The sequence below is a fragment of the Pelodiscus sinensis genome, chromosome 2 (assembly GCF_049634645.1).
Source record: "Pelodiscus sinensis isolate JC-2024 chromosome 2, ASM4963464v1, whole genome shotgun sequence".
Classification (NCBI taxonomy): domain Eukaryota; kingdom Metazoa; phylum Chordata; order Testudines; family Trionychidae; genus Pelodiscus; species Pelodiscus sinensis.
This window is the reverse complement of record NC_134712.1, coordinates 39,222,737-39,247,170: the sequence shown is the minus strand read 5'-3', so window position 1 is coordinate 39,247,170 and position 24,434 is coordinate 39,222,737. Positions and strand designations below refer to the sequence as shown.

Sequence of the window (24,434 nt, the reverse complement as noted above, 5' to 3'; positions counted from 1 at the left end):
AAATAATAAAATGAGTTCTCTGCACCAGCGACGAGAATACGTGTTCTTCATTCAAATACATGTCAGTAAGTATTTCTCATACCATTTATCCTGCTCTAATCACAGTATTTGCAAAATGGCATCACTACCAACACAGTTTCCAGGAAACACCAAGCTGTGGGGCTGTGTCTACATTGGCACCCTTTTCCGGAAAAGGGATGCTAATGAGACCAGTCGGAATTGCAAATGCCGCGGGGGATTTAAATATCCCCCGTGGCATTTGCATGAACATGGCTGCCGCTTTTTTCCGGCTTGGGGTTTTGCTACTTTTTTCCGGCTCGGGGTATTCCTACTTTCAAGTAGGAATAAGGGATCTTCCAGAAAAGGGTTTATTTTCCGCAAAATCCCATCTAGACTGGCGCTTTTCTCCGGCAAAACCCCGAGCCGGAAAAAAGCGGCAGCCATGTTCATGCAAATGCCGCAGGGGATATTTAAATCCCCCGCAGCATTTGCAATTCCGACTGGTCTCATTAGCATTCCTTTTCCGGAAAAGGGTGCCAATGTAGACACAGCCTGGGAGTACTGGTTCAGCACTGACTTGAAGGCACTGGTGCAGCACTTTGGGCCTGCTCCAGAGTTCACGAAAGTCAATCATTCCCATTGACTTCCACTGGCTTTGGCTCCAAAGAGTCCTACTCAATGAAACAGGTTGAGTGCTGACACAAAAACCACTTAATGAATCTCCATTATCACTTTCTATAGGTTCTAGCTATTCCCAAAAACTGTACTAACATGATCCTTCTTAGCTTGCATAATATGGACAGCAGACCAAAGTGCTATGCTAGCAGAGAAATTTGTTTTATATCCTTCCTCATTCCCAAGAAAAATATTCCTATTGCTATTGGGACTCTCTTCTAATTTTCTGAGGCTAGTGCTCTCATTAGGTCTGACTCTAAGATGGTGACAATTAGCCCAATGTGAAAGTTACAGGACTATGCTGATGCACTAGCTGAGGGTCTGATATATTTGTATTCATTTAATAGCCTAAGCCCTTACCCTACACAATTGCCCTTTCTCTTGATCTTAATTTCTTTTGCTAAGTTCTTCTGATAGCACCAGCAAACGAATAGAAAACAGTGACTCCCTTTGCCTTCAAAGGGTGTGTGATGGGCACCTCGGCCCTGCACTGTAGAACAGACCATGGGCTGGGCCCAGCTGGCTGAAAGCGCCCCTCCCCCATGGCCTTGCCGAGCATGCTCACAGGTGAGCTGGAGTATGAATGGCCCTGAGACAGTTCACTCAGAGCTGACTGCTGAATGGGAAAGATCTGCTGAGTGAGCTCCTGAGCTGGAGGAGCAGATGCAGCAGCTGCTAAAGCCCCAGTAGCAAATGCTACAGCCACAGCCTGGAGGTACAGTGATGGGGAGACGTGTGGGGTGGTAGGATGTGGCCCAGGGTGGGGAATTGATTACTCAGTGTGTTGCAGGGAGGGAACCCCCTACTGAGCAAGCAGTGGACTGAGCCACTGCCTATAGGGCCCTGGGATGGGACCTGGTGGAGTGGGAGAGCCCAGGTCCCCCTACCCCTCCCTCTGCAGTGCTCCTAAGCAGAAGTAGTCCCTGGAGCCTGTGGTCTAGGCCTAAGGGCTGTATTTACCCCAATAGGGGGGCATACTGCAAATACTGGACTGCAGGGGCTGTATTGACTCTGATAGAGGGGCACCACAAGGACTCGGCCTCCAGGCAGTATTTACCCCAATGGAAGAGTGCTGCAAAGGGCTATATTACCCTGATAGAGGGGAGTGGTACTAACACTGGGTCTCTGGACTGTGGTGACCCTGACAAGAGGGACTTAGGTTGCTGAGCCGCACTAATCCCATAAGAGGGGGATCTGGGACTCAGACTCCAGCCATTGGGCCATGCAGTCCCCGATAAATGGATCTGTGGGGATAATTTGGCTGCAGGAATCTGCTCGATGGGAGCCCGCCCCTCAACAGGGGATAGATGCATGATGCATAGGGTATGCCTGTACTGCACAGAAAAACCAGTGATACCAAGTTTTAGACCCTGGGGCAATTGACTTGAGCTTCAGGATTCAAAATAGCAGTGTAGAGATGGAATAGCCTGGGATCTGAAAAACTAGTGTAGAAGTGGAAGTTGCAGGGTGAGATCATCTACACTGATCCTTTTAGCCCCATAGCTCTAGGCCTGAAAACCCAAAACACTTAAACCAAGCTCTGGGTCTTGGAGGTGTTGGTTTTTACAGTGTAGACATACCTAGATAGACCACTTGGGACCTTAGTGGTCTATATCACCATATCAGTACACCATAACAGGACATCTGGAATTTGTAAAACACTATGCTGGGTGACAGCTCTTTAGTGTGTGCCTTTTCTTTTAAACTTATCCATGCCTATAACTGTGTATTAAGTTTTTAGAGGCGATCATTCACAGTTTAACCAAAAGTCTTTGACTAGCAAGCATGGCAAAGCAGATTGCAATATTAAATTGTTCACATCATGCTGTCTTCAAATGACTTTTTTTGAAAGCACAGAACCAGTGAAAGCCCATATAGTGTGTTTATTGAGATAGCTAATCAATACAGCATGACATTTTCAATAAGAAAAAGCATTTTTCATATGGTGGCAGCAGGGAGGAATATGCCATTTGACTGAAATGTATACTGTAGTCATTCTTGAAGACACACAAGCAATTAAACAAACAAGAACTTCCTAATGGGAATACAAATATGGGTAAAAGTAGTTTCAAATTCACACATCTCCAGCAAATGTGTTCTTGATTTATAAAGTATAGACCACATTTAATAATATTGTCAGATGTAATAAATTGTGAAAGATTTAATACCAATTTGTTAAATGTAACATTTTAAATAGCACTTAATGATATTTTATTTATGCAAGACTGAGTTAAATGTGGCTTTCCTTTTGGCAGCTGCAGCCACAGCAAGAGTTAGAGGTATGCATACAAATCTAAGGCAAAGAAGGCCTCTGATGGGACCCTTCTTGTCTGGAGCGCTGAATCTATTCAAGTATACCTTAATCACATTAAAGTAATAGGGCTACATTTCTGGCACAAACCCAGTGAGCATCTTTTTGTTTGTTCTTCTTAAGTACTGAAACTATCTACCTAATAATACAATATAACTGTCACACTGTATAGAGTGGCTCACAACTGTGAGTGTCCATCTCTGGCTTTCAGAAAACAATGACAGACACTCAAATCTGGTGGTAGGTTCTATAATTAGATTTCACCATGCCAGAAACAAATGTGATCTCCTGGATCACTGTACCGGTCTTACTATGGAGTCCCAGATAGTTCCCTGAGACTCCCCACTCAAGTTGCCACCTAGGCACAACTGAACTTTGTGACAGTGGTCCCTTAAACCAAAAATCACACCATCAGGTTTCTCTCAATTCCAAGAGACCAGATCAGCTGATACTCTGGATCTTGCACGAAAGACATTGCTGGCAGTCAATTCTATAGTAAACTAACCATAGGTTTATTAGCTAAACAGAGGAAATGAAAGTTACTAAGAGATTAAAGCAGGTAAAATACATTTACAGATGAATCTTAGTTTAACTCCAATAGAGGCAATGATAAACTGCCAGTTTCCCAAAAGTCTTTCAGGGCTACCCAGAATAACCCTGGGGGTCTGCAACATTTCATTCAGTTTTCCTGCCCCCTTAAGGTACGTCTACACTAGCCCCCTAGATTGATCTAGGGAGGCTAATGAGGGCGACCAGAATTGCAAATCAAGCCCGGGATTTAAATATCCCGCACTTGATTTGCATGTTCCCGGCCAGTCGCCATTTTAGAAATTGACTAGCCTGAAGTAACTGCCCGCATCTACACACACCAGTGAAACAGGCTTCCGATTTAAAGCCCTAAATCAAATTAGGTGGTATTCTTCCTGCAATGAGGTTTACCACCTAATTAGAATTAGGGGCTTTAAATCGGAAGCCCGTTTCACTGCCACGGGTAGACGCGGGCAGTTACTTCAGGCTAGTCCATTTCTAAAATGGTGACCAGCTGGGAACATGCAAATCCAGCGAGGATATTTAAATCCTGGGCTTGATTTGCGATTCCGGTCGTCCTCATTAGCCTCCCTAGATCAATCGAGGGGGCTAGTGTAGACGTACCCTTGGAGTCTCAATAGTTTAGAGCTAAATGATCTTTCTTCAATACATATTTATAACTAGCTGACAGTGTCTCTACTCTTGTGATCTTTCCCTTTGATTGGTGAGGAATGCACTTTGAGTCTCTGACATTCAGTCAGCACTACAATGGTCTTTTGTTTTGGAAATAGCACCTTTCCTGATAAAGTCCTTCATTAGCATTCCCCAAGGCTTGTTCGTGCTCGATGAGTTATTTAGTTACAGGGGTGTTTACAATACAAATGTTACATTATAACAGGAAAAGATAAGTGAAGACCATGCATGTAACATCCCATTAGTTGTATGAAGTTTAAACACCTCAAACATGAATTGCTTTTATCTATACTAATACACAGGTGTATTGACCTGAATACACTCTGACACTACCTGGTCTGCCAGCATTACTACCACCATATGCCAAATGGGATACTTATTTGTCTCAGTCATCTGGAACTGGAAATACATTATTGTAAGCCATACCAGGCAGCTCCACAAAAGATTACAAAAAGAAATTCTCATTTTAGAAACAAAATAGGACATTGGAGTGAGATGCATGGAATCCTCTAAGACAGAATTAAAAAGGAGGAAGACAGAAGGTTGCTAAGGAATGAAATTTGTTAAAGAAAGGTCTTTTTCCTTTATGAACATTTTATGAATGTTCCTAAATGAAAAGCAGTCCTGAACCAGCAATGGCAATATAATAAAATGAGTCATAGACAAAAGATTATTTTACAACTGTTTAAGAAGTCTAAATGAAATACAATTAAAGTCTAATGTGTTTAATATTTTCCATGAACATTTTCTTTGAATAATATATGTACAAACTTGATCCACTTTCAAATATTGCAATTTATTTTGTATATTTATAGATATTGTAATAAATAACATACTAAGCAGAAGCAAAAACATGGTAATATATAAGATTAGTTCATAAACGGATGGAACTATAGTGTGCCATGATAGTATTTGAAAGACTGGCTACATAGCAGCTGACCCAGACATATGGGAATCTCTGCATATTTGGGGTGTCAGTAAAAATAAAAGTTGGGAGGAGGGTTTTCTATAATTTTTAGATCCTCAAGCTAGATTTAGATTTTGAGAGAATGCAGAGAACTCACTTTGGTGAGTCAAATGCATTGTACATTGAGTGAGGCCAATGTGTCCTGGTGATGCAGAAGCCAGCAAACAGCTTTGTAGGAAAAACATAATCACATTATTCAAAACAAACAATAAACAAGATCTTTATTGCAGCCAGAAAGAAGTTCATAATTTCCCAGGTAGATAGCTGAAGATCTAGGTCAAAAGAGAACAGAGTGTTCCGAAGCAGCTAATGTTGAAAGAACAACTTTCTAAAGCACTTGTAGATGCAAGTGGAACACACTAATGGAAATAGCTCTTGTGTAGAGGCAAGCAGCAGTGACTGAACTGAGGTTTCCGGAGTAGCATGTGTCCAGTTGTGACAATCACTGTGTGACGGATTTACGGGTGCGAGCACCTCGCGCCCCCTCTTTTCGGCTCGGCGTATAGCCGGGGGCGGGGCTCCGCGGACCCACCGCCTTCTTTATTCTCCTCGTCTCCAGCCCCCTGGGCTTGTTGACAGGGCCGCCCAGGAAAGGGGTGCGATCACCTCTCGACCAGGGATGGCCGAGAGGGTTCAGCGAACCCCGAGTTCAGGCCCCCTTCTCCAGCCGGGGGGGGGGGGGTGTCCGTGGTGTCTCTGGGGGTGGGGGTTGGGGACCTGACCCGGGCCAGCTTCTGCGGCGGGCACCGCCTGCCTTGCTTCCGGCTCTTGAGGGTTGTAGGAAGGGTGGGGGAGTGGGGGACCCGGGCCCGCCCTCACCACCGGGCCCCAGCCCGAGGCCCTAAGTGGAGTTGGCGTCTACGCGTCGCCCTCCACGGCGGATGGGGCGGCAGCCCCCGATTCCTCCGCCCACGGGCGCCAAAAGGGCCCTGCCTCGGGCTCCTTCCACTCCCTGCTTGTCCGCCCCGGCGATGGGGCTGATTGGGGTGCACTCACCGCGCCGAAGTCTCCGGGTGCGTCCCAGCGCGAGTCGCCAGCTGCTGACTCCTTCCTTCTTGGTTGCCCCGGGGGCCGAGCCCTTGGTGCCCCTGGAAGCCAGGGTCGCTGCCTCCTCGCTCCTGCCCCCCCTCCCGTCTGCCCGGCCGCCATCTTTATGGGCGCCGGGGAGTGACGTCCGGGCGTTCCGCCCTGTCCGTGCGCCGCCGCCGCCCCCGCCCTTTCCCCAGCGTGGGTCCGTGGCCTGTTTAACGCCGCCAGCCGAGGCGGGCGGGCTGGCTGCTTCCGCGCGGCCCGCCCCCTCCCCCGCTCCCGGCGGGGTGCCCTGGGTTGGGCTTGCCGCGGCCCCAACTCCGGGGCTGCGATGCCGGTCGGCGCGCCGCTTGCGGCGCGCGGTTTCTCCAGAGGGGGGGGAGTCCCGCTCCCTCCTCTAGTGCGGACCCCGCCGGGTCCGTCACACACTGTTTAAAATCAACAGTGCTTATGTATATAGTCTATATGTCCCTAGTGTAGGTAAAATACACTGGGCCTCTCTTGATGTCACTGACTTATTCAACAATAGAAACTGACCTAACACAAGGCTTCAAAATTGGTTAGCAGGCAGCAATATTTTGTCTTACCATTAATTTGTGAACTCTTCAACTCTTTTATATTTGACTATTTGCTTTCTCCCTGGTGTGTAAATGGCCTCCTCAGTCACATGGCTTGTTTTGTTTCTACTCCGTGATTGGATAATTGAAACATTACACAGAGAAGATGAGTATGTTGAGGGATGAGCACCAGGGTTTTTTTATGTCCTCTATTTTGATTTTTCTCTTTAAGATAGTGGTCAGTCTCTCAGTCTCCCTGCCACCATCCCTTGCCTGGAAAGGGCAGGGAAAAAAGGAAAGGTGAGTCACATGCATGGGTGTCTGGTGGCTTAGTCAAGAAAGGGCTCAAACCATCTTCCCAGACTGCCAGCCTGGCCTTGCCCACACACTACCTCCAGAATCCTAATATGCCTACAGCGAGTGTTGCTGCCCCGAAGCACCATGCTCTGGGGCAGCTTGGGCCACATGGCCTCCTCCCTTCCCACTGCTTCCGGGGCAGGGAGGCTTAGGTCATGTGGCCTCTTCCCTTCCTGCTGTTCCAGGGATGCTTCCCAATTGTGGGGAGGTGCACATACACTTAGCACACTGCTCCTCCTCCTCTCCTCCCCATGATGGGGGTGGGGCCTCAGCAGAGGGGTGGGGCTGCGGGCCTGCCTCCCCCAGCCCCAGCTGCCCCAACCGCCCATGGTCACATGACGCTAATCTGCCCAGAGATAAGAAGGCTTATAAGGGGTGTTCACCCACCCATCAGAGCTGTCTGCATGTGTGTCTTCTGGACAATTCAGCAGTGCTGGAGCGACTGTTAGCAGGCTGTTTGGCTTGAGAGGCCATCTGAGGCAGAAGCCCAACTGCTGTCAACAAGAGGCTAGTAATCTCCCACCAGAGAGTGTCTGGGACAGTCATCTGTGGTGCAGCAACCCTGTGCCCATGCTTGTAACAACTGCTGGCACAGGGGTTATTTGTTTTTAAGGTTAAGGAGATTGCAGCAAGGCCAGTCATACACTTACCATCACTCACCTTCCAGTCCACACACCGCAATCAAGATGATGTGTCAAGAATAGAAGAAAGAAGACCAAAAGTAAGATGACTTTCCACCTACCTGGGTCTCTGCAACTACATTCTGTCTCTGTGAATTCCTTTTCCCCAGCCTGAAGCCTCATTGGACATCGTGATGGTGGTAGGACACCCTGTTTTTTATTTCGCTCTTTAAGTTTAGTATTTTGTTAATAAACTGATTGTTCCAGCTATCTGTGCCTGTGTAACTAATATCCAGTGACACAGATATGGAAAGGGTGGAGAACCTGTGTCCTCATAGATAAGATTCACTCCTTGTCTAACAAGTACATCTGACTCAAATTGCAAATAAGCTTCTTCCTCCAACTCCCTGGAGTGTGGACAATGCCAAAAGTTGAGTTAAGATACTTCAACTTCAGCTACGCAATTAACATAGCTCAAATTGTGTATCTTAATTCAACCTTATCCTGTAGTATAGACCAGTGTTTCTCAACCAGTGGTACAAGTACCCTCAGGGGTACTTGACAGAAGTCTGGGGGTATGTCAACTGAAATTTGGGGAGAACTGAATTTTTGTGTTAAGTTTTACAGCGCTCTATTATTGTACTTTTTACATCCTAAAATTTCATCGCTCACCTGGCTATGATTAAGTTGTTTAAACAAATGTGTTGCAATGGTAGAAAAAAATTGTCTGAAGGCTGTAGTTAGTGGGGGTACTTTATATAAAAAAAAAAAAAAAAAGAGAAACACTGGTGTAAACATCCATAGAGAACAACTATCAGTTGCCTGATTGTTTGGGTGAGCAGAAACCCATGTGCACAAATGTTGCTGGAAAAGTGAAAAGGAAGAGCCACAAACATGGCTGAACTAAGCAGCTTTTCAGAGTTTCAACAATTGCTTACAAATTTTCCAGTATTTGTTTCACTCTAATTTGAATTTACTTGAAAGTCACTAACTAGACATATTTTACTATTTTTTTTTTACTTATTCTTCATTCATTAATCATTTGAGTAGCCCCATTGATTGTAAAGGGCTACTTGCATAACTGGGTTGCATATTTTGCATCACTCCAAATGCCTAAAGAAATCTGAAAAAGAAGAACACTTGAATTGTTCTTTCTATGGACATACCTTATAGCTGAAACTGTCTACTGTTTCCATTAATTAGCCTAGCTAAAATGACCTGCTGGAAAATATTTCAAGGACTAGATCATAGGGAAAAGAAAATTAAGGACATATTTTAGTGTACAAAGATACCTAATTTTCCATCACTTTAATAAGTGTCTTCTTTATCTTAACTTATGTTATTCATCGAGCAATTCATGACACTATTTACTGGAAAGTAATAGCTCTATTTACCAGAAAACTAGTTTAATCTGCTACTCATGGTTTTTCATCCATTAAATAAAACTGACCTTTCATCTTTAGCATTGTGCTTCCAATGAAGACTTGCCAGAGAATCTGAAAATCTGTCTCATCAGACAGCTGCAAGGCAGCCTACATAAGTAAAGTTTGCTGGTATCATTATCACCACATTCAGTGATGAATGAGTCCATTTCACATAACTACAAAGTCAGTCTTGTTTTTGCAAAGCTAACCGCATACAAATGAAGGAGAGAGGCTTGTGTCTTGGCTGGAGGATCATCGAGGAAACAATTTACTATGACTCGGAAATTGAAACTTTCAAGGGCAGTGTAATAAACACAAGCAAATCTGAGATTTGCCCTGGAAAGTTTGAATAGGATCATGAATTAGGCATTTCCCCACAGAATGGTGCTTGTGTGTTTTTTCTGAGGACAAAATCTATTGGTCCTTACTCATTCCTGACACAGGTTGATAGACCAGATTACCCACAGCCTTTCCCTTTCAACAAGTGAAAGATTTTGTTCCATTCTTCCATAAATCAAAAATATGGATTTGCTCAAACAACCTTCCAGATTTCTAGTCAGAGAAAGCATGGAAATTTTCTGTCAATTAGTATTTTGGAAAGTTCTGTGTGTTTAAAAATAGGGGCTTACAAGTAACTTGTTTTGTAATCTAACCTACAGCATATATAAAAACCCTGTCTCTGAGATCAACAAGGTAGATGTATTGGCTACAGTGCGTTGAAGAAAAGATCAAAAGGTGAACACTGTCATGAAGATGGAGGTGATATCTTTAATGTGGAGGGGGTCTGTAAATTTAGGTTCATCATAATATACATTATTTCCACCGTACATTGTTCATAAAGGGAGTCTCCCAATTAAACTGGTGTTCATTATCTTCACAGTAGACAAATCTATGTAGCTACAGAATGGATACAAATAATCCCCTACAAGGAAAGAGGTGCATACATGTCTTTTAGATGGTATGCTCATTGGGACAGAGCTTGTTTGTATAGCTCTTAGCACAATGGGGCCAACTGTGGTCTCTGGGTGCTGCTACAATATAAATGTTAAATTAATATTTTCCCTCTATGAATGTTTATAAATTATACCAGTAGACTACATCTACACTGCAGGCTTTTTGTGCAAGAATGGCTGTTCTTGCTCAAACTTGCGGAGCATCTACACTGCACGCATGTTCTTACACAAGTAAATTTACAGTAAAGCATCAGAAAAGAGGACTTCTTGTGCAAGAGTTATTCTTCTCCCCATGAGGAATAAGATCTCTTGCTCAAGAAGGCAGTGTGGACAGGCAACAGGGGTTTCTTACGCTAAAATGGCCATCAGAGCTTTCTTGTGCAAGAAAGCATCCACGCTGTCATGCACGCTCTTGTGCAAAAACACATGGCAGCGTGGACCCACTTTTGTGCAAGAACTCTTATGCAAAAAGTTCTTGCGCAAGAAGCCTGCAGTGTAGACGTAGCCATAGTGCAGTGTTTCTCAAACTGTGCTCGACATCTCCAGGGGCTCCGTGAGGTTGACAAACTGGAAACAGCCATAGGTACAACACATACAATCAGTGGACCGCTGGGGCTCCGCATAAATTTTTATGCATGTAAAGGGCTCCGGAGCCCACAAAGTTTGAGAACCGCTGCTGTAGTGTATTGATATTGGTGGTGAAATGCGCTTCAGGAGGAATGCTGCTCAAATGCCAGCGTTCAAAAGGACTCTTTTCCAGTGGTAAATATACTGTTACACAATGGCTAGGTGCATTATGGTGGGGGGTGTTTTGTTTTACACTAATTCTTCACATTATTTATACCAGCGAAGACATTGCTCTATGCTGCTGGTGATTGGTCCATAAACAACACTACGTCAATGTAGAACAGGAGTTATGGGGTTCTACTCCACCACAATCCTGTGTTACCTACTAGCCCTGTGCTCTTGGGAGCCAAGGAGTGACATTCATGGAAAACCATCCTCCCCCCCTTCCCCTAAGCCTTTTCTAGAATCAGACAAAGCAATGAAAAGGCCAGGGAAGACACACCTCAACTAATTAAGGAAACACCCCAGCCTCATCTGCACTGAAGATATAACTCATTAGCATACAGAATGGAGAGCTGCTCTTCCAAGGCAGGAACCGCAATGAACTATGGGATACCGAAAGCAGAGATGGGAAATCTCTACTCCAGATGCTAATGAACCCAGGCCTGCTCACGCCCAAATTAGTCATTATCAGACCAATTCTAGTAACGATCCTATTGACATCTAAAATACTGAAACTGCCTAGTTACATTGTGAGCTTGTTCAAGGAACATCACCCATAACCAGGGGTGATCAGTCTCTATTGTCTCTCCTCTTTTTCTTTGAACTATTGTCCTATCCCTATAAAAATTCCTATCCTTGCTCCAAGAAACTGTTCTGACACCTGGATTTAAACTGCATGGCTGTGTCTAGACTGGCCAGTTTCAGAAAATCAGCCACTTTTCCGGAAAAACTTGCCAGCTGTCTACACTTGGCTGCTTGAATTTCCGCAAAAGCACTGACGATCTCATGTAGGATTGTCAGTGTTCTTGCGGAAATACTATGCTGCTCCCGTTCGGGCAAAAGTCCTTTTGCGCAAAAGGGCCAGTGTAGACAGCTCAAATTTGTTTTCCGCAAAAAAGCCCCGATCGCGAAAATGGCGATCGGGGCTTTTTTTGCGGAAAAGCGCGTCTGGATTTTCTGCAAAAAGTGCTTTTGTGGAAAAGTGTCCATGCCAATCTAGATGCTCTGTTCCCGAAATGCTTTAATGGAAAACTTTTCCGTTAAAAGCATTTCCGGAAAATCATGCCAGTCTAGACATAGCCCATCAGTTTCCCTGAGACTTCTTCATCTCCTGTCTGATCATGCTAGGGGCTTTGCTCTGCTTGTCTTCTGCCTTCTGGACCCCCAGCTACCATCATCATTTGGGAACCCCGATCAGTGCAAGCTCCGTGGAGTGGTAAAGTGTCTGTCTTTCTCTCTCTCCCATCAACTACCTCTTTAAGCATAGCCACCTGACCCTGCCCTATGTAAACTGTTATATGGTTACCTAACATTTGTAATCAGTTTCAATTTAGATTTAATATTGTAACTTTTTTTATATCTATTCACTACTCAGAAATAACTTCCATTGTTAAGCTGGTTGCTTCTCTCTCTTTCACTCACTCTTCCTCAAGAGGTGGTGTTTTGCCTTCCCCATTCACACCGCAACAACGTTTCTTGTACCTAAGCTAAAGAGCCCTGTAGTGCCCAAAATCCTGTGGGGTTTGCTCATCATGTGGTTTACCAGTGAATGATTGTGGTGTGAAAGTGGGGATAAGGAAGTGCTGAACCTGGGGGCATATGAGGATGGCAGCTTAAAGTGCTGTTTAATCCAGCCTATTGAGTCCAAAGGCACATGAGGGTGCAGTGTGGCATTGCTGTTAAGTCCAGCCAGCTGAGTCCAGGGACGTATGAGGGGGTCAGCTAATACTCACAGATGTGCTCTGTTAGTGGGTGTGAGTGTCTGTGTGTGTTGCTAAGGTGGTAAGAACCCCATCCTGAGGAACCTAATTCCTGCAGGAGTGCTCCAGTGGGAGGGGGAATTGGCAGCAGGGAGAATTCAGCTCCATATGAGAGCACAAGTAAGCACAAACAGCACACTGATAGAATTGTTAACCTTCCCCCAGTCCCATAAGAGTAAATGAGCATACCAGATTTGCCCAATACTCTGGGGTAACACATGTTCCACCCCAATATACTCCTTGCCCTAATGATGGGCTAAAGGATAGATAGCTGGTGCAGGAGCCAGACCTGCACCATGCTAGTGATGTTTTCTGGAATACAGTAGATCAGGGGTGTCCAAACTTTTTTCAAAAAGGGCCAGATTTTATGAAGTGAACATGCGTGAGGGCCGACCATTTTGCCTGACATTCTTTGAACCATTAAAATTAAATGCAAATTAACTATTTTATGCAAAGTTTATTGCAAACGGCATACTTTTCATTTCGTCACATGGATGACAAATCTAAACAGGTGTTAAATCACTCTGCCTTTCATATCTGAAGGCCAGATGAAAAAAAATCCAGGAAGCTGAAATATATGTCAGGAACATTGTAAAGTACATTACATATTATTGGTAATAAAGGTTGTCTGTCAACTTTTAAGTTCAAAAAATATGAACAGGAACATAACACCAAGTATACATGTTGTGTCCAAATATATTTATAACTGATTTAGACCAACTGACATTAACTGAGATTTTACAATGTATTCATCTCAATACATATGGATTCGTTGGGGGCCATAAAAGATAGATATTGCCAAATTACCTGTGGGGCCGTATTAAACCAGAACACGGGCCGCAATTGGCCCGTGGGCCGGACTTTGGACATGCCTGCAGTAGATGAACCCTACTGGTCTAAGCAACTGAGACAGCTCTCATATTCCTAGTATGGAAAAATAAGGATCAAAATTCTACAGAAAGATATTTTTGCTTTATTCCATTCAGGCAGTGCAATGTGGTCAAACTTTGTCTGCAAATGGCTGGCAGAGAATTCCTCTTGTGGAGGAAAACTACCTGCCTGCTTTGACAAAGCTAACTAAGTCAGCTGATGCAAGACCCAAGTCTGGCTCCTGCATCAGCTATCCCTTTAGCCCATCAGTAGGGCAAGGAGTTTGTGGGGGTGGATCAGGATTGTGGTGCAGTAGAGCCCCAGTACTTCTGTTCTACATTGGCATCACCAGCAGTATAGAGCAGTGTCTTTGCTGCTATAACTAATGCTGAGTCTGGGCAGCATGGAATCAGTTTCTTGATGTTTCCTGCCTTCCCTCTGCTTTAGCGCACAGAACTTGGGTGCAATGGAGTCCCGTAGCCCATTTCATGAAGCTAACATTGGCTCGTTCAAGAGGATCTTTTATCAGTGTGCTGGAACTGTCCCTGGAGCTGTGGATTACCGTATCCTTTACAATGAAACAGTTGTAAAGCTTTAATGGGCTTGTTCTGAAATATGGTTTTGTAAAGTTCATAAATGCATAATATATACTGACATGCTTAACAGATTATCTGACTTGCACATTAAAAGATTGCTATCTTGTGCATTGGCCCCATTGTAACCAATATACTTTTAGGTTTGAAGATATGGGCTATCTGAACTCCTAATGTTCATTAAAAGATTTCTTTTCAAATAAGCAACAGTGACAGCATATTTAGAAATGTGTAAATTCAAACATTTCAGAATTTTCTTATGTTTATTATTTCTATTTTTGTAATGTCCTAAGTAAATATTTTATTAGCCCACAAGTGCACAGCTCAGGACTTGATATTTTAATTTGCACAGGGAAATATAAAATCCTTCTTTCTTCAATTGTCCAGAGACATAGTTTGATTTAGTAGTGTTCAGGGAGCATTTTTAGTAATGTTATTTATTTGCTTAGCTCATTATAGCTATTTGTTTTGGGGCATTTCCAAACTTTTAATTAAAGTGGAGAAAGGATCTAGGTAGTCCTATATGGTACAATGCTTTTTTTATATAAACACTATTTGCACACTTAACCTATGGTATTGTGTGAATATTAGGAGGGTTTTTTAATTAATTTAACCATGCACTCTTGTGTGCACAATTAGTGACTCTTTGTACATTATTTTAAGTGGTTTTAATTTATAATAGTAGTTCTGTCTAAACAAGTTGACATTTCCAAATTTTTAATCAATTTGAACAGTTCCCTATAAAAGAGTGAGTCTGGTGGTATAACACACACACACTTCAAGAGGATTTGGAGAATAAAATCTTCTTTTAAAGCGTATCACATAGCAGCTATTTTTCCTAAATCTGGACAGTGTAAAATTGCTAATTTTCAGCATCTTCCCCACAAATGAAATATTATATTAGCTACATGTTTCAAAAGGTACTGCCGTTTTGTTTTGTTTTTTTGGTTTTTTTCTTGGTCCTTTGATTTTTCAATTTTTTAGCATTTTCTAACACATGGACATTTAGACTTTGCTATTTTCTAAATCCATTTGAGGTTAATATGTATATATGAACAAACTTGGAAAATGCAGTTTTCTGTTTGGAAAAATTCTTTCCATTTGTCTTTTATGTGCAGCTGTGCACACATACGTGTGCATGCACATGCACATTTAATGTCAGCCTGATTACAAAATGCACAACAGTGGGAATAGTAATTTGTATCTGTGGAAAGTGAGTGCACAGCATAACAAAATCAGAATGGCAGGTTTTACATTGCCTTTGCAAGGTTGCAAAAGTATGCACAACTCACAATGACCCATGCTCATTATCAGCCAGATCCTCAGCTGCTGTAAATGGTGAGAGCTCATTTGAAATCAATTGGATTAGATTGCACCATGATGTATTCTTTACACTGTTACAATGTCATTGATTTCAGTAGAACTATTCCTGATTTACATTAACATTATTGAGATCAGAATGCAACATGAATTTATGTTCAGTAGATGAGGCAAAATAATTGCATTATTGACTGAATATGTGTTCATAGCATATATCTCTTGAAGTGCAAATTACCTATGATACACACAGGACTGCAGGGTGCCAAGTGCCCCATCCCATCCTAGTGAAGATTATATGGGTGGAGGGAAGCTTGGTTCTTTCAGAAATAACTCAGCAACTCATAGAATCTGGCCATTGGGGCTTGTCTATAAGGCAAGTTACTGCACAACAAGCCAGTAAATCTACACTATGCCAGCAGCCAGTAACATTTCAAGTGGACATGGCTACAGTGCACTGGGAGTGCACTGAGAGTGTAGCTTGGCCCATAGAAGATATGTTAATATTAGGCAGAATAATTTGTTCTCTAAAGTCTCCTCAAACATGAAACCAATTGAGAGATGTCTTGAAACATTTCTTTTTTACACAGACATTTACTAATGAAAAGGTCCTTATGCACTGTTAAGCACTCAAGAAATATACATTGTCAGCACAACCCTTTGAGGATCCGATTAGATAGATACAGTTTGTACTAATATAATGCTTGTCCTTGTGTTTCATTCTATTGAAGAGGCAGATCAGCATTCAGAATGTTCAGAACTTAGACATATTTAATTTCTCAGCAGGCATACACTGACAAATAGATATGAAAATAAAGAGTGTGATTTTGGTAAACTTCCAGACATATTCCAAAAGCCATTATTTGGACTTGTGCTGTCCACTGTGTGTGTGTGTAAGAATCGAATGACTTACAGCTTGTCTGTTTCCAAAGACCACATGTTTTAGGGGATTGCCAATAAAATTACACAGTTTTACAATTTGCCAAAGCTATAAGACCAGACAATACTAAATTGTCTATTTTAAGAACAATTAAAACCACTCAGAATGTGTGATAGCTGTTTTACTGATATACAAATATATTCATTATATTAAGATCATATTTTGAACCTAGGATATCCTCGGACTTCACGACCTACCAGAATAGCATTCATCTCCTATGATAATCAGAAAATTTCAAAAGCCAACCTGGTTTAGGAGAGCTGTGGTGAAAGCCACAGAATTGGTGCTTCTGGATTTTCACTTGTACAATAGCAGTTGAAGTAGTGTTATGTGGGGATGCTGCTGTAACCCACACACCTGTCGGCTGTGATGCACTGTCCCATGTAGTGGCACTTAGACCACTTACAGAGGGAAAGAATGAGAGTGCTTCACAGCCTCAGCTGAAAGCTAGATGATGTTTAGCACAAGCAGAAGAGGCTCATGTACTAAGCTGCAGAGGTCCCAGGTTTGGTTCCATCTGTTGGTGTTGTTACAGCAAATATTTTCTGTGGGAACATGCTAAATGGTTGCAAAGACAAATGGTGCTTATGTCAACTGATTGTACCTAAAGAAGTGAAGTGTGGTAGATGAGCCTTATAAGTTTCAGCAAGTAATCACTCTGTGTCATACTAGATTCTGGACATGTAACCAATTGGATCTCAAGATGCTAAAATGCACTGTGCAGTGAGAGCAACAGACAAGTTTGCTCCTCATTAATATTTCTCCTCTTGTTTTTATTCAGACAGTTCACTGACAGATACATTGGTCCTTAACTATCTTGAAAGGAAACACATGCAAACTACTAATTTAACTGATGTAACATAATATCTGCAGAACTTCAAGAGCAACATCTCTGCCTTTAGCATTGGCCCCAGACCTGCAACTGGATTTGGGAGGGGAGAGGCCCTGTGCCAACGTGAGATTCCCTCCGACTTCAGTAGGATTCTGTACAGGTGCCAGGGTCTGCCAACCCACAATGAAAGCAGGATGAGAGCTTCTGTGTGTGCTGATATAGTCAGTTTTGCATTGCCAGCTCATTTTCTTCCTGCATTTATCTTGTAAAAACAACTGAATATGCTTCATCAGCTTCAACTTCAAAATTTCATGGGCCATTATCTGCATGTACACACCCAGAACTCCACTAAAAAGTGACTTTTAAATTCTTTTCTTCAATACCTGGCTGTGTTCATTGAAACATCCTGCAGTGTTCAGTAAATAGGCCGGTTTGCCATCATGTTCTGCTGGTATTTTACTTATGCCACATTCACATTGTATTTGTATCATCTTAATTGTTTCATAATGCTGTAAAAATTAGCAAATGGAATCTACAATGTCAGAGTGCATTAGGTACAATCTTTCTGAAATGTTCTAAGATATCAGTTCCATATGATAAAATACAACGTAGATGTCAATGGGATTAGAAAAATGGGCTCTTTTCCACTTATCTAAATACTGCAAAGAAACACAAGTTATTAGCTTTATAGCAAAATAATGATCTCCTGAGATAGTGCTGAAGGATTTAGGAGCTGGATAAACATGAGTAAGTTGTATATAAAAACACACACATCTATACACACTGGGGCTATGTCTACACTCACGGCTTCTTGCATCAGAAATATGTAAATGAGGCTAAGCGTGGAATATTGCTGAGCCTCACTTGCATACCTAATGAGCCGCCATTTTTGCAGAAGAGGCTCTTGCACCAGAAGGAGCTGTCTACACTGCCCCTTCTTGCGCAAGAAAACCCCTCTTCTGCAATGCCGTTATGCCAATTATTTTCAGCAATAACGACATTGCGCAAAAGGTGTTTTCTTGTGCAAGAAGGGACAGTGTAGACAGCTCCTCCTGGTGCAAGAGCCTCTTCTGCAAAAATAGCGGCTCATTAGGTATGCAAATGAGACTCGGTGATATTCCACACGTAGCCTCATTTGCATATTTCTGATGCAAGAAGCTGCCAGTGTAGACATAGCCTGGGAGGAGTATTCACACATTCTTAGATTTGGAAGGGTAAAGAGAGAGAGAGAGAGAAAAGTAGTCAGCACTTTCATATAGTCACCATTCACCCTGACTGACAATATCAGGCACATCCTAAAAGAACTCAAATGGGAAATTGCTGAGCTATTATCTGTGGTTTGTAACCTATCCTTTAAATCGGCTTCCGTACCTAATGACTGGAAGGTAGCCAACGTGACACCAATATTTAAAAAGGGCTCTAGAGGCGATCCTGGCAATTACAGACCGGTAAGTCTAACTTCAGTACCGGGCAAATTAGTCGAAACAATAGTAAAGAATAAAATTGTGAAGCATGTAGAAGAACATAATTTGTTGGACAAAAGTCAACAGGGTTTCTGTAAAGGGAAATCCTGTCTTACTAATCTATTAAAGTTCTTTGAAGGGGTTAACAAGCATGCGGATAAGGGGGATCCAGTAGATATAGTATACTTGGATTTTCAGAAAGCCTTTGACAAGGTCCCTCACCAAAGGCTCTTGTGTAAATTACATGGCCATGGGATAAGAGGGAAGGTTCTTTTTTGGATTGTGAACTGGTTAAAAGACAGGAAACAAAGGGTAGGAATAAATGGTAAATTTTCAGATTGGAGAGGGGTAACTAGTGGTGTCCCCCAAGGGTCAGTCCTGGGACCAATCCTTTTCAACTTATTCATAAATGATCTGGAGAAAGGGGTAAGCAGTGAGGTAGTAAAGTTTGCAGATGATACCAAACTGTTTAGGATAGTCAAGACAGAAGCAGACTGTGAGGGACTCCAAGAAGATCTCACCAAACTCAGTGATTGGGCAGCAAAATGGCAAATGAAATTTAATGTGGATAAGTGTAAAGTAATGCACATTGGGAAAAATAACCCCAACTATATGTACAGTATGATGGGGGCTAATTTGGCTACGACAAATCAGGAAAGGGATCTTGGCGTTATCGTGGACAGTTCTCTGAAAACTTCCATGCAGTGTGCAGCGGCGGTCAAAAAGGCAAATAGGATGCTAGGAATTATTAGGAAAGGGATAGAAAATAAGACACAGAATATCTTACTGCCCCTGTATAAAACTATGGTACGCCCACATCTTGAATACTGTGTACAGATGTGGTCTCCTCACCTCAAAAAAGATATTTTGGCCTTGGAAAGGGTTCAGAAAAGGGCAACTAAAATGATTAGGGGTTTGGAGCGGGTCCCATATGAGGAGAGGTTAAAGCGTCTGGGACTTTTCAGTTTAGAAAAGAGGAGACTGAGGGGGGATATGATAGAGGTCTATAAAATCATGAGTGGTATGGAGAGGGCCGATAAAGAAAAGTTATTTATTAGTTCCCTAAATAGAAGAACTAGAGGACACCAAATGCAATTAATGGGTAGCAGGTTTAAAACGAATAAAAGAAAGTTCTTCTTCACACCGCGTGTAGTCAACCTGTGGAACTCTTTGCCAGAGGAGGCTGTGAAGGCTAGGACTATAATAGAGTTTAAAGAGAAGCTAGATAATTTCATGGAGGTTAGGTCCATAAAAGGCTATTAGCCAGGGGATAAAATGGTGTCCTTGGCCTCTGTTTTTCAGAGGCTGGAGAGAGATGGCAGGAGACAAATCGCTTGATCATTGTCTTCGGTCTACCCTCTCTGGGGCACCTGGTGCTGGCCACTGTCGGTAGACAGGATACTGGGCTAGAAGGACCTTTGGTCTGACCCAGTACGGCCGTTCTTATGTTCTTATCCAAATCTAAACATCTCCAAGATTAGGAGCTGTTGAAATACAGGATTTTAGTTTGCGTCCATCTCTATTCATGATACATTGAATTAATCACTAATATTGAGGGGAAGAACCTGTGGGACAATGAGGATTTGTCTATACTTGAAAAGCTACAGTGGCACTACTTTAGTGCTTCTGTGTACAGTAAACACTACTTAACACTGGCGGTAGGGGAGTCTCCTATCAGTGGTGCTAGGTCGACTCAACAGAAAGCTTTCTCCTTCAATCTAATGCTGTCTACAAGAGGATTTAGGCCAGTTTATCTGTGCTGCTCTGGGGTGTAGATTTTTCACATTCCTGCACAATATGATGAAATTGGCCTAATTTTCTAAAGCAGACAGGCCTAAGAGGGAATACTTAGGGCCATATTATGAATGGCCTGGTACTGGTGTGCCAGCAGGGTGATCTAGTGCCTCCATGTTAGTGTTCCTGTTTGGGGCCAGTTTCCATGGGTCCTGAGAGTGCAGGCACAGTGGGAGGCTAACACTGCATGTATGCAGATCTTCCCAAAGGGCAGGTGAGGACAATTTCCTATCCTGTCCCCAGTGTTTATCCCCCTGGCAGAGCTGTCCAAGAACACCTGGGAGTGCATAGCATCCAGTGTCATTTTAGTAAATGGAGCATTGTCTTTGAGAGGCAAATTACAATGTGTGTGCTGTTGAACCAGCTGGAGTTCTCAAAATAGAATATGAACCGTATAAAGATAACTCTACAAAAACACTACTGGAAATACAAATACTTATCTAATCTTTACATTTGGCAACCTGTGCTGCATAACTGATTGCTCATACGGGTGTAGCATAGTATGACTTTTACAACCAGAAGAAAGTTAGCCAAGAAAAAGAGTACCATTTAGTTCAGAGGAAAGATGTTCATACAGTTTTATATTTTAAATGACTCCAGTTGAGAGCTTGGAAAATTAAAAGGGCACATGGCCAAAAACAGGTCAGTGTAATTTTACTGAATGCAGGCTAAATAAGGATCAGCCCTATCTAACTTCTCAGATGTACATTAACCAGAGACACTGTATAAGGTTCCAAAACTATCATATGCCTAAAAGGGATTAGGGGATAACTAAAGTGAAGAAAACCAATTTATTCATAATATGAAACAACAGCTCACAGAAACAAATGCAAAGACAGTTCTATAGAAGACAGAGACACAGGAAATGCAAGTCCATTTGTTTAGTGAGAAGGGGAAAATAGCTTCAAGTTGAATATTGCTGGATAAAACACTCCAGCCTAAGCTGAAACTGTTTCCAGCTGCAAAACTTATTTAGTGGCGGAAAATACATTCTAATGATCTGCTGTCAGAAAAAAGTAATAAAGGAAAATGTAAACTAGTGCCTTGCAAACAGTAATCCACCTGTAAGGGGAGCTAAGCATCCCATGTGTTTTTATTCAATACTGAAAAATGATGACAATGACACATTCATGTTGAGAACAGAGCCCACAAGGTTGCCTTGCTTTCTGTCCCCTTCCTTTTTACTCTACTCCCTCTAGATCTTAAGCTCTTTGGCCCGTTGCCACTTCCATTTACCAACTGTCTATAGGCCAGCTTCTTAGCGGGTATAAATTGGCTATTATTATTTATACCTGTTGAGGATCAGATTTTTTTGCTCTATGACCAGGTGCAATAGGACATTTTGCAGAGTTATGCACAGATTGTCACAATTCACATTTTTTGGTTGTGATAGGGCGTCTGCCCCTCACTGGTCCTTTAAGGACTAAAGCCCAGCCCTGGGAGAGGCTGTGAAGCCCACAGATGAGTCAGATAAGCTAATTAGGGCACAGCTGGGGCTGTATAAATGAGGACTCCTGGCAGGAAAAGAGGCCTCACTTTTGCTCTAGTTGGGGAGCAAGGGGAGATGATCTGGCTGTTAGGGAAGCTGGAGACTTCCTGAGACAGAGCAGTGCTGGGGAGGTCCAGCCTGATGTTAGTCCTAGGCTGCAGGGCCTGAGAATACTAGGGCTGTAGACAGAGCAGTGCTGGGGAGGGACAGGCAGAGCAGGGGTTCTCTAGTCTGCCTTCACTCTCAGGGTGCAGGGCCTGAGGCAAGGCCTGAGTGTACTATACTGCAGGGAAACAGCCAGGACAGGAAAAAGCAGCAGGTCCATACACCCTTGCCAAAGGTGAGTGGCCATTTCAGACTGCAGTTTGCCCTGGAGGTAGGGGGCTAGATGATGACTGGCAGTGGGTCACTGAGGCAAAGTGGGCATAGGAGGATTGGGGGTTCCATGGGAGTGACCTTAGGACAGTACTAGGAGGAAAGGGCACTATAGGTAGAAAGGGAGCGCTTTAGGGCTGAAGAGCTAATTCCCAGAGCTAATGCCTGGGGGTGAGTGCTTGCCCTGTGACATTGGTTTACAGAATTTTTGAAATTTTCCAGTTTTTCATTATTTCCCATCTCTGAAATTTGCTTTTATTTCTCCTCCTTGACAAAAGGACTACTCATGCATTGAAAAGATTGCAAAAATGCTAATTTTCACTTGTTTTCTAAGTGAAAGTCATTTTTCCCCAAACAATTGGCAAACCTTCACTTGCTTTTGCTCCTGAAAATTGGCCCACTTTAACACTGGAAAGTTGATCTGGATTTAGAACTTAGGAATGGCCATACTGGGTCTGACCAAAGGTCCATCTAACCCAGTATCCTGTGCCAGTACCAGGTGCCCCAGAAAGGGTGGACCGAAGACCATGATCAAGCAATTTGTCTTCAACCATCCCTCTCCAGCCTTTGACAAACAGAGGCCAGGGGCACCATTCCTTGCCCCCGGCTAATATCCTTTTATGGACCTAACCTCCACTAATTTATCTAGCTCTTTTTTTAAACTCTGTTACAGTCCTAGCCTTCATAGCCTCCTCTGGCAAGGAGTTCCACAGGTTGACTGTGTGCTGTGTGAAGAACATTCTTTTATTAGTTTTAAACCTGCTACCCATTAATTTCATTTGGTGTCCTCTAGTTCTTGTATTACTGAAACAAGTAAATAACTTTTCTTTCTTCACCCTCTTCACACACTCATGAATTTATATACCTATATCATATCTCTTTCTCCCCCGCCCCCAGTCTCTTATTTTCTGAACTGAAAAGTCCCAATCTCTTTAGCCTCTCCTCATAGGGGACCTGTTTCAAACCCCTAATCATTTTAGTTGCACTTTTCTGAACCATTTTTAATGCCAAAATATCTTTGAGGAGACCACATCTGTACACTAAACTAAAATTTACTCTAAAATAAAAAAAACCCCATAGACCGCATCAAAACTAATCAGAAGAACGCCCCATTTTGTGGAATGTGCAATGAGAAATATTCTCCTTGCTTCTCAGAGAGAATATGTTGCATGCTTCTAATTTTTCATTACAAGGTCAAATGCCAAGAGACACTGCTGGGCAAATATTTATTTTAAAGATACATGTGAAGCAGGTAAAGGTACAGAAATATTTCTACAAGACAGCAGGTTACAAAGACTAAAAGGCAAACTTGTTATATCACAAACATTCAATGTTGTCCTATCTCTGTACAGTTTACATAATAGAATACATTGCTTTTCCTGTACCTACTTATTTATCATAACATTTTCTTTTCTTACTAGACAATGTTTGCTTCATTTACTTTCCTGTGTGTTCTTTGTTAAACTAAAAGTCAATGAAAACTTTGAAAAATAAATATTTACTTTTCTGATCTCAATCTTCACCCCCTTCTCCCTCTGAAAGTCAATGCCAAAATGACCAGTCTTGTGGAAGTCACATAGGACTGAGTCTTGCTGCAGTCAACAGTAAAACTTAAAATGATGCTGCTGAATCAAGCCATAGATAATCATGTTATATCTTCAAATGTCCATGATTCAGTGTTTGTGTTTGTTTATAACACTAGTTCCTGGGTGTCTAGTGTCACTCTAACCTACTTTCCCGCATTCTTCTTTGCCAGGTCTCCTCTGAGGCTATGTCTAGACTGCAGGCTTTTTTCAGAAGAAGCTTTTCCAGAAGAGATCTCCCAGAACAACTTATTTTGAAAGAGAGCATCCACAATCAAAAGCCTGTCAAAAAAGTAATCTGCTTTTTCAAAAGATAACAACATCCAATCAATGTGGATATCTCACATTTCAGTTATGATTATTATGGACAGAGTGGCCACCAGGGCATCTGTGCTCTTTCCTGGAGGCCTCTTCTTTCGGAAAAAACCTCTCTTCCCCGTCCGCGCACACCTTTTTCCGAAAGAGCTCTTTTGGGGGGAAAAGTTTCTTCCTTGTAGAAAAAGGTTTACTGCTGT

The 24,434-nt window shown here is 42.6% G+C and overlaps 1 long non-coding RNA gene across 1 annotated transcript; it reads left to right on the top strand.

The window, feature by feature from the left end:
• Window positions 1-1,299: 1,299 nt before the first annotated feature.
• LOC142826705 (uncharacterized) lies at window positions 1,300-9,958 on the top strand. Its single transcript, XR_012900909.1, has 3 exons — window positions 1,300-1,390; window positions 7,785-7,937; window positions 9,821-9,958. It is a non-coding gene; the product is annotated as an uncharacterized LOC142826705 (long non-coding RNA).
• Window positions 9,959-24,434: the final 14,476 nt, after the last annotated feature.